This window comes from Balaenoptera borealis (assembly GCF_965194805.1).
Source record: "Balaenoptera borealis genome assembly, chromosome: X".
NCBI lineage: Eukaryota > Metazoa > Chordata > Mammalia > Artiodactyla > Balaenopteridae > Balaenoptera > Balaenoptera borealis.
This window is the reverse complement of record NC_138881.1, coordinates 25,014,275-25,030,315: the sequence shown is the minus strand read 5'-3', so window position 1 is coordinate 25,030,315 and position 16,041 is coordinate 25,014,275. Positions and strand designations below refer to the sequence as shown.

General features: G+C 35.8%; 1 long non-coding RNA gene across 1 annotated transcript in view; it reads left to right on the top strand.

Annotated features, from left to right (window-relative positions):
- The first annotated feature begins 8,653 nt into the window (after positions 1-8,653).
- LOC309621187 overlaps positions 8,654-16,041 on the top strand; it is a 69,280-nt gene continuing 61,892 nt past the window's right edge. The window contains exon 1 of the long non-coding RNA XR_014239800.1: positions 8,654-14,974. This is a non-coding gene — a long non-coding RNA (uncharacterized lncRNA). The remainder of the gene's footprint in view (positions 14,975-16,041) is intronic.

Sequence of the window (16,041 nt, the reverse complement as noted above, 5' to 3'; positions counted from 1 at the left end):
TTGAGCAAAATGAGCACGGTAGGATTTTTCAATTTCATTGGTTAAATTCCACTACTAAAAATGGACTAAAAATTAACAACAGAGACAAACATATAACATATACAATTCAAAATTGCAAGGATTTTTATAATGAAAATATGTAAATGTGACATGAGAACATGAAACATGGGAAATTGACTTGGTTTGGGGGTGTTAAGGAAAGCTCACGTTTAGTGAGCCTTAACATTTAAAAATATATTTCAATTGTGTGTTATTTTCAAATGAAAATTACTTTTACAATTCTTTTTATTTTGGTTAATTTGAAATTATTACTTGATAAGAACAATTTGAATCTTTAAAGCTACTATTCCTGTAATGTCTGGGGTAAATGTTTTTCTCACTTTACCTCTACATCTTTCTTCTTTTCGTCCTTCTTTTTTCCCCCTCCCTCCTCCTTTTTTTTTTTTTTTTTGTGATCATTGGCCTTTCAAACAAGTTTATAGCATGTCACATCCCAACAGTATAGAAATGCATACTGTGATTTCTTCTACCACTGTTACTGTTTTAATTTTTGCTTTACAATTTGTATCAATTTGGTATTTATTTTGATATCCAGGATATGCTTTATTTTATTTTCCAGAAAGGTTGCCTGTTGTCCCTATATAATGTATTTCATTAGTTATATCTCTCAATGATTTGAAATATGTATTACTCACTGTAGTCCAGAGATTGACAAACTTTTTCTGTAAAGGGCCAGGTAGTAAATAATTTAGGCTTTGTAGCAATATGTTCTCTGTTGCAAATACTCAGCTCTGCTGTTGCAGCATGAAAGCAGCCATAGACAATACATGACTTCATGAAAGAACATGATTGTATTCGATTAAAACTTAAATTTATAAAATCAGGTGGTTGAGTGGGTTGGTCCTTTAGTGTTCAGACACCTGCTCTGCTATTTTGTTGCATTGGTCCCTCTGTCTCATCTATTTTATTTAATTTATTTTTGTTGAAGTGGAGTTGATTTTCAATATTATATTATTAGTTTCAGGTATACAACATAGTGATTCAATATTTTTATAGATTAAACTCAATTTAAAGTTATTGTAAAATATTGGATATGTTCCCTGTGCTGTACATTACATCCTTGTATCTTATTTTGTACCCAGTAGTTTGAACATCTTAATCCCCACCCCTATCTTGCACCCCCCGCCCCGCTGATAATCACTAGTTTCTTTTCTGTATCTGTAAGTCTGTTTCTGTTTTGTTATATTCATTAGTTTGTTTTATTTTTTAGATTCCACATATAAGTGAAAACATACATTATTTGTCTTTGCCTGACTTACTTCACTAAGCATAATACCTTCCAGATCCATCCATGTTGTTGCAAATGGCAAAATTTCATTATTTTTATGGTTGAGTAATATTCTATTGTATGTACTTACCACATCTTCTTTATCCACTCATCTGCTGATGGACACTTAGGTTGCTTCCATATCTTGGTTACTGTAAACAATGCTGCTATGAACATTGGGGTGCATATGTCTTTTTGAATTAGTGTTTTCCTTGTCTTTGGATATATACCCGGGAGTGGAATTGCTGGATCATATGGTAGCTCTATTTTTAGTTTTTTAAGGAATCTCCATACTGTTTCCCACAGTGGCTGCACCAGTTCACTTTACCACTGAAAGTGTACAAGCATTCCCTTTTCTCCACATCCTCGACAATATTTGTTATTTGTGGTCTTTTTGATGATAGCCATTCTGACAGGTGTGAGGTGAGATCACATTATGGTTTTGATTTGCATTTCCCGTGATGATTAGCGATGTTCAGCATCTTTTCATGTGCCTGTTGGCCATCTGTATGTCTTCTTTGGAAGAATGTCTGTTTAGGTCTTCTACCTATTTTTTGATTGGGTTCCTTGTTTTTTTGATGTTGAGTTGTATGAGCTGTTTATATATTTTCCATATTAACCCCTTATCGGTCATATCATTTGCAAATATATTTTCCTGTCCAGTAGATTGTCTTTTCATTTTGTTGATGGTTTCCTTTGCTGTGCAAAAGTTTTCAAGTCTAATTAAGTCCCATTTTTAATTTTTGCTTTTGTTTCCCTTGCCTTAGGAGACAGATCCAAAAAAACATTGCTAGGGTTTATGTCAAAGAGTATTCTGCCTATGTTTTCATCTAGGAGTTTTATGGTTTCTGGTCTTACATTCAGGTCTTTAATCCATTTGAATTTATTTGTGTATATGATGTGAGAAAATATTCTAATTTCATTCTTCTACATGCAGCTGTCCAGTTTTCTGAGCACCACTTATTGAAGAGACTGTCTTTTCTCCATTGTATATTCTTGCCTCTTTTGTCATAGGTTAATTGACCATAAGTGTATGTGTTTATTCATGGGCTCTCTACTCTGTTCCATTGATCTATGTGTCTGTTTTTGTGCCAGTACCATACTGCTTTTGATTACTGTAGCTTTGTAGTATAGTCTGAAGTCAGGGAGCATGATACCTCCAGCTTTGTTCTTTTTTTCTCAAGACTGAGTTGGCTATTCAGGGTCCTTTGTGGTTCTATATCAATTTTAGGATTATTTGTTCTAGTTCTCTGAAAATTGCCACAGGTATTTTGATAGGGATTGCATTAAATCTGTGGACTGCTTTGGGCCATTTTAACAATATTAATTCTTCCAATCCATGAACACAGGATATCTTTGTTTCTTTGTAACATCTTCAATTTCCTTCATCAATAATTTATAGTTTTCAGAGTATAGGTCTTTCACCTCTTTGGTTAAGTTTATTTTATTTTTTAAAAAATATTTATTTATTTATTTATTTATTTATGGCAGCATTGGCTTTGTCTTAGTTACAGCATGTGGGCACTTTGTTGCGGCACAAGGGCTTCTCTCTAATTGTGGCATGTGGGGTCAGTAGTTGTGACACGTGGGCTTAGTTGTCCTGCAGCATGTAGGATCTTAGTTCTCCAACCAGGGATCAAACCAGCGTCCCCTGCATTGGAAGGCAGATTCTTAACTGGACCACCCAGGAAGTCCCATTGGTTAAGTTTATTTCTAGGTATTTTATTCTTTTTGATGTGATTGTAAATGGGATTGTTTTTGTGTTTTCTCTTTCTGATAGTTCATTATTAGTGCATAGAAAAGCAGCAGATTTTTGTATATTAATCTTGTATCATGCAACTTTACTGAATTCATTTATTAGTTCTAACACTTTTTTGGTGGAGACTTTATTTTTATTTTTATTTTTATTTTTTATTTTTTTAACACCTTTATTGGAGTATAATTGTTTTACAATGGTGTGTTAGTTTCTGCTTTATAACAAAGTGAATCAGCTATACATATACATATGTCTCCATATCTCCTCCCTCTTGCGTCTCCCTCCCATCCTCCCTATCCCACCCCTCTAGGTGGGCACAAAGCACCGAGCTGATCTCCCTGTGCTATGTGGCTGCTTCCCACTAGCTATCTGTTTTACATTTGGTAGTGTATATATGTCCATGCCACTCTCTCACTTCATCCCAGCTTACCCTTCCCCCTCCATGTGTCCTCAAGTCCATTGTCTACATCTGTGTCTTTATTCCTGTCCTGCCCCTAGGTTCTTCAGAACCATTTTTTTTTTTAGATTCCATATATATGTGTTAGCATATGGTATTTGTTTTTCTCTTTCTGACTTACTTCACTCTGTATGACAGACTCTACGTCCATCCTTGGTGGAGATTTTAGATCTTTCAATATCATGCCATCTGCAAATAGTGACAGTTTTACTTCTTCCCTTCCAATTTGAATGCCTTTTATTTCGTTTTCTTGTCTGATTGCTGTGCGTATGACTTCCAATAATATATGAAATAGAAATGGCAAGAGTGAACATCCTTGTCTTGTTCCTGATTTTAGAGAAAAACTTTCAGTTTTTCACCATTGACTATGATGTTAGCTGTGGATTTGTCATAAATGGCCTTTATTATGTTGAGATATGTTCTCTCTATACAAACTCTGTAGAACATTTTTATTATAAATAGATGTTGAATTTTGTCAGTTTTTTTTTGCATTTATTGAGGTGACTGTGTGATTTTTATCAATTGTTTTGTTCACGTGGTGTATCACTTTGACTGATTTGAGGATATTAAACCATCCTTGCATCCCTAGAATAAATCCCACTTGATCATGGTGTAAGATCCTTTTTATATTTTGTTAATTTCAGTTTGCTAATATTTTGTTGAGTGTTTTTACATCTATATTCATCAGAGATATTAGCCTGTTATTTGCTTTTTTGGTAGTGTCTTTGTCTGGTTTTGGTATCAGGGTATTGGTGGTTTCATAGAATGAATTTGGGAGTGTTCCTTCCTCTTCAATTTTTGGAATAGTTTGAGAAGTATAGGTATTAAGCCTTCTTTCTGTACTTGGTAGAATTCCCCCATGAAGCAGTCCAGTCCTGGACTCTTGTTTGTTGAGAGTCTGAAATTGTTGCGAGTTTGAAATTGAAATTGATTCAATTTCACTACTAGTAATGAGTCTGTTCAGATTGTCTGTTTCTTTCCAATTCAATTTTAGAAGCTTGTATGTTTCTAGGAATTTATCCATATCTTCTAGGTTCCCCAATTTGTTGGCATATAACTGTTCATAGTATTCTCTTATGATTTATTATATCTCTGTGGTATTGGTTGTTATTTCTCCTCTTTCATTTCTTATTTTGCTTATTTGGGTCCTCTTTTATTCTTTAATGAGCCTGGCTAAAGGCTTATTAATTTTGTTTATCTTTTCAGAGAACCAGCTCTTTGTTCCATTGATCTATTCTCTCTCTCTTTTTTTTAATCTCTATTTTATTTAATTCTGCTCTGACCTTTATTATTTACTTCCTTTTGCTGACTTTGGACTTTTTTTGTTCTTCTCTTTCTAATTTCTTTAGATTGTAGTTTAGGTTGTTTATTTGATATTTTCTTGTTTAATTTTTTTTTGGCCACACTGCATGGCATGCAGAACTTCCCTGACCAGGGATCGAACCCGTGCCCCCTGCAGTGGAAGTGTGGAGTCTTAACCACTGGACCACCAGGGAAATCCAATATTTTCCTGTTTCTTGAGATATGCCTGTATTGCTATAAGCTTCCCTCTTAGAACTGATTTTGCTTTGTTCTATAGGTTTTAGAAAGTTGTGCTTTTATTTTCATTTATCTCGATGTATTTTCAAATTCCTCTTTGATTTCTTCATTGACCCATTGGTTATTTAGTAGCATGTTGTTTAATCTCCACATGTTTGTGTTTTTCCCATTTTTCTTCCTGTAATTGATTTCTAGTTTCATACCACTGTGCTCAGAAAAAATGCTTGATATAATTTCTGTCTTCTTAAAGTTGTTGATATTTGCTTTGTGACCTAGTGTGTGATCCATCCTGGAGAATGTTCCATATGCACTTGAAAAGAATGTGTTTTCTGTGGGTTTTGGATGTAATATCCTTTAGATACCTCTTAAGTCCAACTGGTCTAATGTGTCATTTAACGCCACTGTTTCCTTATTGATTTTCTGTCTGGATGATTTGTCCATTGATGTAAGTGTGGTGTTAAAGTCCCCTACTATTATTGTATTATTGCATTTCACATTCATCGCCATCATTGTCATAGTTGTCATCGTCATCAACATCATCATCATCATCATCTCTCTTATGGAGTTTATATATTGCACTAAGCACTTGACATACTAGGCTCCTGAGCCTTACAAAATAGATCTGTTCATCTCTATTTTATAGATGAGGAAACTGAGGCTTATTAGATTTAGGTTAACTGCCTAAAATAACACTTGTAGATTTATTAGCCTGGGTTTCTTTGAAAGCAGGGCCTGAGGCAGGGTTCTTGTATGCATATGTTAGGTGATTCTTGGGCTTAGATTGCAAAGTCACGCTGGCCTCTGCTGCCGCAGACTCACCTGGCATTTTATACCCCTCCCTTCCCCCGGCCTGAGTGAGCCAGAGCCCCCTAATGAGCTGCCACTTTAACCCTGTCCTCTCTGAGCGAAGAACAGACGCTCTCAGGCGACCTACAAGCAGAAGCGGGGCCAAATGCAAAGTTGAACCCCAGGAGCTCTGCAAACAAAGAAGAGAAAGGGAAATTTCTCCCAGCAGCCTCAGGAGCAGCGGATTAAATCTCCACAACCAACTTGATGTACCCTGCATCTATGGAATACCTGAATAGAAAATGAATCTTTCGAAAGTTGAGGCGGTGGACTTTGGGAGCAACTGTAGACTTGGAGTTTGCTTTCTGCATCTAATTTGTTCCTAGCTTTATGTTTATCTTAGTTTAGTATTTAGAGTTTATTATCACTGGTAGATTTGTTTATTGATTTGGTTGCTCTGTTCCTTTTTTTTTCCATAGATATATATATATATTTTTTCCTTTCTCTCTTTTTGTGAGTGTGTATGTGTATGCTTCTCTGTGTCATTTTGTCTGTATAGCTTTGCTTTTACCATTTGTCCTAGGGTTCTGTCTGTCCGTTTTTTCTTTTCTTTCTTTCTTTCTTTTTTTTTTTAGTATAGTTTTTAACACTTGTTATCTTTTGTGTATTTGTTTTTTGGTTTGGTTGCTCTCTTCTTTCTTTCTTTCTTTTTTTAATTTTTTTTAATTTTTAGTAATTATTTTTTATTTTAAAATAGAAAATATAAACCGACCAATCACAAGCACTGAAATTGAGACTGTGATTAAAAATCTTCCAACAAACAAAAGTCCAGGACCAGATGGCTTCACAGGCGAATTCTATCAAACATTTAGAAAAGAGCTAACACCTATCCTTCTCAAACTCTTCCAAAATATAGCAGAGGGAGGAACACTCCCAAACTCATTCTACGAGGCCACCATCACTCTGATACCAAAACCAGACAAAGATGTCACAAAAAAAGAAAACTACAGGCCAATATCACTGATGAACATAGATGCAAAAATCCTCAACAAAATACTAGCAAACAGAATCCAACAGCACATTAAAAGGATCATACACCATGACCAAGTGGGGTTTATACCAGGAATGCAAGGATTCCTCAATATATGGAAATCAATCAATGTGTTAAACCATATTAACAAATTGAAGGAGAAAAACCATATGATCATCTCAATAGATGCAGAAAAAGCTTTTGACAAAATTCAACACCCATTTATGATAAAAACTCTCCAGAAAGTAGGCATAGAGGGAACTTACCTCAACATAATAAAGGCCATATATGACAAACCCACAGCCAACATCGTTCTCAATGGTGAAAAGCTGAAACCATTTCCTCTAAGATCAGGAACAAGACAGGGTTGTCCACTCTCACCACTATTGTTCAATATAGTTTTGGAAGTTTTAGCCACAGCAACCAGAAAAGAAAAAGAAATAAAAGGAATCCAAATCAGAAAAGAAGAAGTAAAGCTGTCACTGTTTGCAGATGACATGATAATAGAGAATAGAGAATCCTAAACGTGCTACCAGGAAACTACTAGAGTTAATCAACGAATCTGGTAAAGTAGCAGGATACAAAATTAATGCACAGAAATCTCTGGCATTCCTATACACTAATGATGAAAAATCTGAAAGAGAAATGAAGGAAACACTCCCATTTACCATTGCAACAAAAAGAATAACATACCTAGGAATAAACCTACCTAAGGAGACAAAAGACCTGTATGCAGAAAACTATAAGACACTGATGAAAGAAATTAAAGATGATACCAACAGATGGAGACATATACCATGTTCTTGGATTGGAAGAATCAACATTGTGAAAACAGATGGAGAGACATACTGTGTTCTTGGATTGGAAGAATCAACATTGTGAAAATGGCTCTACTACCCAAAGCAATGTACAGATTCAGTGCAATCCCTATCAAGCTACCAATGGCATTTTTCACAGAACTAGAATAAACAATTTCACAATTTGTTTGGAAACACAAAAGACACCGAATAGCCAAAGCAATCTTGAGAAAGAAAAACAGAGCTGGAGGAATCAGGCTCCTGGACTTCAGACTATACTACAAAGCTACAGCAAGCAAGACAGTATGGTACTGGCACAAAAACAGAAACATAGATCAATGGAACAGGATAGAAAGCCCAGAGGTAAACCCACGCACATATGGTCACCTTATTTTTGATAAAGCAGGCAAGAATATACAATGGAGAAAAGACAGCCTCTTCAATAAGTGGTGCTGGGAAAACTGGACAGCTACATGTATAAGAATGAAATTAGAACACTCCCTAACACCATACACAAAAATAAACTCAAAATGGATTAAATGTAAGGCCAGACACTATCAAACTCTTAGAGGAAAACATAGGCAGAACACTCTATGACATAAATCACAGCAAGATCCTTTTTGACCCACCTCCTAGAAAAATGGAAATAAAAACAAAAATAAACAAATGAGACCTAATGAGGCTTAAAAGCTTTTCTACAGCAAAGGAAAACATTATAAAGATGAAAAGACAACCCTCAGAATGGAGGAAATATTTGCAAATGAAGCAACTGACAAAGGATTAATCTCCAAAATTTACAAGCAACACATTCAGCTCAATATCAAAAAAACAAACAACCCAATCCAAAACTGGGCAGAAGACCTAAATAGACATTTCTCCAAAGAAGATATGCAGATTGCCCACAAACACATGAAAGGATGCTCAACATCACTTTTCATTAGAGAAATGTAAATCAAAAAAAAACTACAATGAGGTTTCACCTCACACCCGTCAGAATGGCCATCATCAAAAAGTCTACAAACAATAAATGCTGGAGAGGGTGTGGAGAAAAGGGAACCCTCTTGCACTGTTGGTGGGAATGTAAACTGATACAGCCACTATGGAGAACAGTATGGAGGTTTCTTAAAAAACTAAAAATAGAACTACCATACGACCCAGCAATCCCACTCCTGGGCATATACCCTGAGAAAACCATAATTCAAAAAGCATCATGTACCACATTGTTCATTGCAGCTCTATTTACAATAGCCAGGACATGGAAGTAACCTATGTGTCCATCGACAGATGAATGGAAAAAGAAGATGTGGCACATATATACAATGGAATATTATTCAGCCATAAAAAGAAATGAAATTGAGCTATTTGTAGTGAGGTGGATGGACCTAAAGTTTGTCATACAGAGTGAAGTAAGTCAGAAAGAGAAAAACAAATACCGTATGCTAACACATATATATGGAATCTAAAAAAAAAAAAAAAAGTGGTTCTGAACGACCTATGAGCAGGACAGCAATAAAGATGCAGATGTAGAGAATGGACTTGAGGACATGGGGAGAGGGAAGTGTAAGCTGGGACGAAGTGAGAGAGTGGCATGGACTTATAAATACTTCCAAATGTAACATAGATAGCTAGTGGGAAGCAGCCACATAGCACAGGGAGATCAGCTCAGTGTTTTGTGACCACCTAGAGGGGTGGAATATGGAGGATGGGAGGGAGACACAAGAGGGAGGAGGTATGGGGATTGATGTATATGTATAGCTGATTCACTTTATTTTAAAGCAGAAACTAACACACCATTGTAAAGCAATTACACTCCAATAAAGATGTTAAAAAAAAGATACTGAAAAAAGAACATTAATTAAAAAAAAAAAAAATGAATGGCCACTATGTGGGTCTTATCAAAGTCACTGCTCTGTGCAACCAGGACTCTCTTCAACCAGGATCCAAGAAACATACAGAATGCTACCCCAAATAGTCTACCAGAAAGGTGAGAGATGGGAGTATTTATCTACTAGCTCCCATCCACTATTGGTTGAGTGTTGACTCTGGGGGCCTTAACCCTGTAATAGTGGGCTGGACTTGCTGGCCTACCTAGTGGATTCCTGCAGCATTAGAGAAGTTCTGGAAATAATGCACGGCAGAAAGAAGATTGAGCTTGTGAGAAGCTGTTTGCAGCGGCTGTTAGCTGAAATCAGTTGTGCGTGCAGGAATGTGACATGGAAAAGCAAAGGCACCTGACACCTTAGTTAACAACTGATTCGTTTCATATACAGGTCATTTGACTTCAGAGTCCCTAACTCAGTTTCCTTGAACACTCAGGATTTTAGATGGTAGTGGAAAGATGAACTTGAAAAAGCAGCTCTGCAAATGGCAGAAAGCTGGCACGAGAAAGACCAAGGTAGGTAGGGATACAAATCTCATTGGGGTTGGCCCTAGAGTTCACCCACATTCCATTACATCGTGATGACATCTGCATCCATGACACTGAATATGCTGGTAGGATAATCCCCATTTTATAGGCAAAATTACATGAGAGATGTGAAGATTACCAGCCACTTATTAATAAATTGGGACTAGATTCCATTCTTTTGCCTCTTATCTCAGATTATTTTCCCAAAGGATGTACTTCCTTCTACTGCTGCTTTTATTCAAAGTTTCCTTCCCTCCGTGTCCTAGCTGGATCAGAGATATCTTTGTTCCCTTTGGCATGATTACTTGACCTAGCCCATTTCACTCATACATCAGTCACTTCTTTGGTCCTCAGGCTTCTCATCTCTAAGAAGAGGGGATATGTTTATTTCTCACTTTCTATCTAGCGCCAATGCTCTTTGCTCCTTTGTCTGCATGTGCTACACCTATTTGAATGTCCTGAAACAGGAACTTTGATGTCAGTTTAAAACAGTAAGCTAGGCACATGTAAGTTGCTTACTATAGTTGGTACCTCATTTTCTTGGAGGAAATGATATATTTAGAGGTAAATTTTGAATTGTCAGTCTGGAAATACATATGTACAGAGTTCATAGAACTCTTAGCAATTTTGTAAAGTGAAAAATCTTAGTTTTTGGTAAAACTGTTTAATTTTGTCATATTCATTTTATTTAGTTAAGGAAATCAAAACTAGCAATAATATAAAAATGTGTGAAAGGATATTTGATGTACCTTTTTAACTTGGAAAAATAAAGCAAAAGACAAAAGGTATTTGAGTATATGTGTGTATAAAATGTGTGTATATATATAATACATATAATGTATATATACTATATATAGTATACGTATATACTAGAAATAATATATATGAGTAACTATATAAAATATAGTATAAATTATATAATTCCTATTTTTCTAGTTGGAGTTCAAAAAAATATGAGTGCAACTCAGTCCATATAAGTGGGGAGGGTATGTATGGATTATGCCTAGAGTTAACTGGTTTACAGAATCTCTAAACAAAATGAGTTATTAGACAATTGTATGCCTCAGTCTCTCAATCTGTAACTGTAGAATAACAGTACCTTTTCCTACCCTTCCTTCTCTCTGAGGAGTGTTTTGCTGGTAAAATAGATAATTCTTTCTGAGAGGGCCTTGAGTACATCAGTAGAAGGATGTTATTCATATGCAGGGTAGTGTTATTATGCTGTCAGACCATGGAAAAAAACTGGTCACTTCCCACTATCCACTGTGGATTTGACACACAAGAAAGTCTGTAGTTTTCTGAATAGAAGAATAAGCAAAACCTTGACTCTCAAAAAATAGATCCTTAAAACTACCACTTAGAAATGCCTTGCCTCTGGTTGCTTAATTGAAAGACTATTGCTAAAATGAGTCCTAGAATTTCTTTCACTGAGCAATGTCTTGCCTTTTCATCTAGGAAGCTATACTTTCTACTGATGTATTATTATTAAATACCTAGTAGTACTGTGCCTACTCCTAGCTTGGATAATAAAAGACCTAAGAAAAATGGTTCTTAACTGTGGCAACCTTTTGGATACTTCCTCCAAATGGAAAAAAAAAAAAAAATAGAGAAGTGCTTAGCACCAAATAGAAGCTGTGATCAACTGTATTATAGACACATGGCAATCATATACTTGGGGTTTGGTACATGACCTACATTAAGCCTTACTGGAATTAACCAATCCTAAAATGCAGTTTTGATGAGTTAGCATGAATCAAGTCACTAGGCCTTATCATTGCTGAGTGAACCTAAGAAACTGAGTTTCTGAAAATGCAAACCTGATGACCTCGCACTGGAACAAAGAGAAAATATTCAGCAAATGAAAGAGAGCCTAAGCTAGGTGACATTTTAATCTATGGCAATGTAAGGGTAAAAGACAATTTCCTTCTTCCCTTATCCATGGCAGATAATGATAATCAGTCATGAAGACTAAATATAACGTCAGAATCCTCCTTAACATAGTGATCTAGAACAGCAAACATTTTGTTAAATGGTCAGATAGCACATATTTTATGTTGCTGGACAACACAGTATCAGTTGCAACTACTCATCTCTGCCATTGTAGTGCAATTTGTAGCACAAATGCAGACATAGACAGTTTATACACAAAGGAGCATGGCTGCATTCCAGTAAAATATTATTTAGAGAACCAGGTGGCTGTCCTTTAGGCCATAGCTTGTTGGCCCCTGGTCTAGAGAGCTATCATGATTCAATCAGAGTTAGCACATGAGAATTAACCTGCTTGCTACTCTTGGTTTTGAGGCAGCTTTAATATGCCTGACCTTTTTCATGTTCAATTTAACCACACAACTCAAGCTAAATGGATCTTCCACCTTCCAATTCCAGCTCAGGGCTTTGCTAATTCTGTTACTCTGTCAGAGATGGTTTTTTTTTTTTTTTTTAACCATTCTGAGCCTCAGTTTCTCATTTGGTAAAAGAATCTAATAACAGTACAGGGTTGCTGCAAGAGTCAAATGGGAAAATGTAGATGAAAGCATTTGTAAACCATAAGACACTAGAGTATTTGAATGAAATAATTGTACTTTTTAGGTGAATGTGTCTCATAAAGATTATTTTGAAAAACTTTTTTTTACCAGATAAAATTCACAGTTATTTCTTTGTGAAAATCCACTTTTCTGTCTCTCCTTTGTTTAAAAGGCCTTTACTGCAGCTAAAAGGCAAGAGACCTATCTAAAATTGCATGGAAGGAATTTTTGACCTCTTACAGCATTTATGATACTTCTTTCTCTAGAAATCTTGATGCAATGCAAGTTTGTGTTGGGGAAAATAAACCACTGTACCAAAATCCCCGGCTAGAATCCACACATCACAGTTCTAAACAGATTATCAAGTCAAGTAATATAGTATGTTACCGATGAAGCAAACAGCAATGTTTGTTCTAGACTGTAACCCTGGTTATCCAAATAGGAACCCAACATAAGTGCGTACAAAATGCATAAAGAAAATATGGTAAGAAAGCTGAAAAAAAGTAAGAATAATGATCTGATTTATTGAGAGAATGAATGTATACATCTAATTGTTAAAATATCTGCTAATCGATAGTTTCCAATCTTTGATTGATATGAATAGTGAGCAAAGTAAATTGTTGGCTGAAGATACTTGATATGCTTAGTAAGTGAGATCCTTTACAATAATAATACTTCTTCTGGATGATGGAAGGATAACCTTTTATAAAGCATTTTAAATTAAATTCTTTAAGTGGAAAATATTTGAGTAAAGATCACCTTCCTGTAATGAAAACTACTCCTTTAATGAACAAAATTTGAAATTTTGTTAATGAATTGCAAATATGTGATTTACTGGCTTGAATCTCTTTAGGCCCTAATAGATGTATAGAAACTACATTCTTGAATACTTTCTTGATTTACTTACTTTATAATTATTTTTTAGAAGAAAACAGTTGAATCCCTATGATCTTTGGTGAGTATAACTGCATTATTGAAGCAAATATAAAATATTTTCCTCCAAAGTTATTTTTTCTTAGTTAAAAAACTATAGTCTTGTCTATTTTGTCTTTCAACTTTTCAATAACATTTTGAATATTACCATCACAACAGCAATAACTATTTGTTTCTTTTTTGGTTTTAACTCAATTTCTCTTTTGCATTAATTCTTTGTTTTGGAGAATAAGGATTGAGACTTCTCATTTGCACAGTATCCTGTCATTTTCTAAGGGGAAAGCTTATCATGAGCAAAACTCTAAAGCTGTTGCCATGAATGACTGAAAGCAAGTTATATTTTTGCAAATAAGGAGAAACAATTAGACTTCGTGTCTTCTGCTCTTCCCAGGGCTTGGTCTTTGACATTTTCTCTTCCGACTCCTGATTTCATCATGGTTCTGGAGAATGAAAGGTCCTAAATTTTGAAATTCTATTGAGCTTATCTTTAGTCCCGAGAGTCAGCTTTGCAGTGCTCTATATTATAGCAGAGAGAGCTGAAGACAGGATAGGTTTCTAATTTTAGAGACTTGGGCAGATTTCTGAATGTCTCCAGGCCTCAGTTTTCTAATATTTAAAGAACAACGATACCAACCTTGTCTACCACACAAAGTTGTTATGTGTGTGAAAAAAAACTTTGCAAGCTGTGAAACACACATATTTGCAGCATTTTAATTATTAATAAGGCAAAGCTGTGGGCATTGATAAAAATAACTTACACATAAATGTATTTTCTATTCTTTAAAGAGAATCTAACTCTGATAATGAAGGAGATAATTAATCAATATGCAGTATATAGGAAAGGACAAACTTTTTGACCAGGCTAGAGCAAGGAAAGCAAATTCATTCCTGTAGATCACCTACTTTGCTGTCACTCCCTGTGCATTCTGAAGTGCTCTGCTGTGGTTTAGTTTTGTAGAGGGGACACTATATTTACAAGAATAGGGAAGCAAGAAGAGGCAAAAGCACAATGGGATGAGTTACGAAAAGATGAGGAGCCTCAGAGAAAACTCTGAGGAAAGCCCACAGTATTTCAAGCCATCACTAAAATTTCCACAGTGTCTGAATCTATTTTGTTATAGTAATACAGGGGTCAGCAAACTGGGGCCTGCTGACTGTTTTGTAAATGCAGTTTTGTTGGAGCATAGCCCTGCCATTTTTGTTTCCATATTGTCTATGGCTGCTTTTGCACTGCAAGGGCAGAGTTGCGTTGTAGCGACAGAAGCCATAGGACCCACGAAGCCTAAACTATTTACTCTCTGATCCTTTACAGAAAAAGTTTGCCCAGCCCTGCTCTAAGAGAAAAACTCATAATTGGAAGAAGTGCTGGACTGTGCCCAGAGGAAGCAATATGCATCACTGCATCATTGCTGAATGAGTAAATATTTTAACCCAAATTTTTTTTGATTTTGTTTTCCCTCCCCTTCTCCTCCTATACACAGACACGTGTGTGTGTGTGTGTGTATGTTTATGTGTGTGTGTGAGAGAGAGAGAGAGAGAATTAGTTCAAGGTAGGTGGCTGGTAGTTGGCAATGTTACACAGGCCAATATGCTTTTATGAAAAGAATGAGATTATAGTAAGCTCGCCATCCTAATGCCATCAGTTTGAGTTACTGAGCAGAAGAGTGGGCCTTTTCTTAGCTACAGAACAGACTCCATGTCTGCTTGTGAGTAAACTTTTGTACAAAGAACAACATTTGTTCTGAGACTTGCTTTTACTGTTATACCACATAGCCTGGAAGTAGTAAGGAAGGGGACATATAACTACCAAAGTTTAATAGAGCACCCTGATGGTTGCTGAATGACCAAATTGATTTTGGTCTGTTCTTCACATGGAATATGTCTGAGAAAGAGATGAAAATGATGAGTAACTGTCCAATCATTAAGATTAGATACACAGGAAATAGATACGAAAGGCAGGATCATGAGTTTAGAGGACTAGCTCTCAGAGTGGTAGGAAAATAAGTTAATTACAACTCAGGTAAATTACCATAATTGGCTTGGTTCAATAACCCCAGTGCTGTGTCTCTCTGGTGGAAGAAAGGAGTAGTACAGCTTTCCTGTTAACTGGCTCATAAATACAGATTTTGGAGAATGTTTCCATGTGTCATTTAAGATCTAATAATCTATCCCAAATCTTTAGAATCCACAGGATAGCAGTGATTTGAAAGAAAGACTCTATTATTAAAGAATCTTAAGGTTGCCAAATAGCCAAAGCAATCTTGAGAAAGAAAAACGGAGCTGGAGGAATCAGGCTCCTGGACTTCAGACTATACTACAAAGCTACAGCAATCAAGACAGTATAGTACTGGCACAAAAACAAAAATATAGATCAACGGAACAGGATAGAAAGCCCAGAGATAAACCCACGCACATATGGTCACCTTATCTTTGATAAAGGAGGCAAGAATATACAATGGAGAAAAGACAGCCTCTTCAATAAAT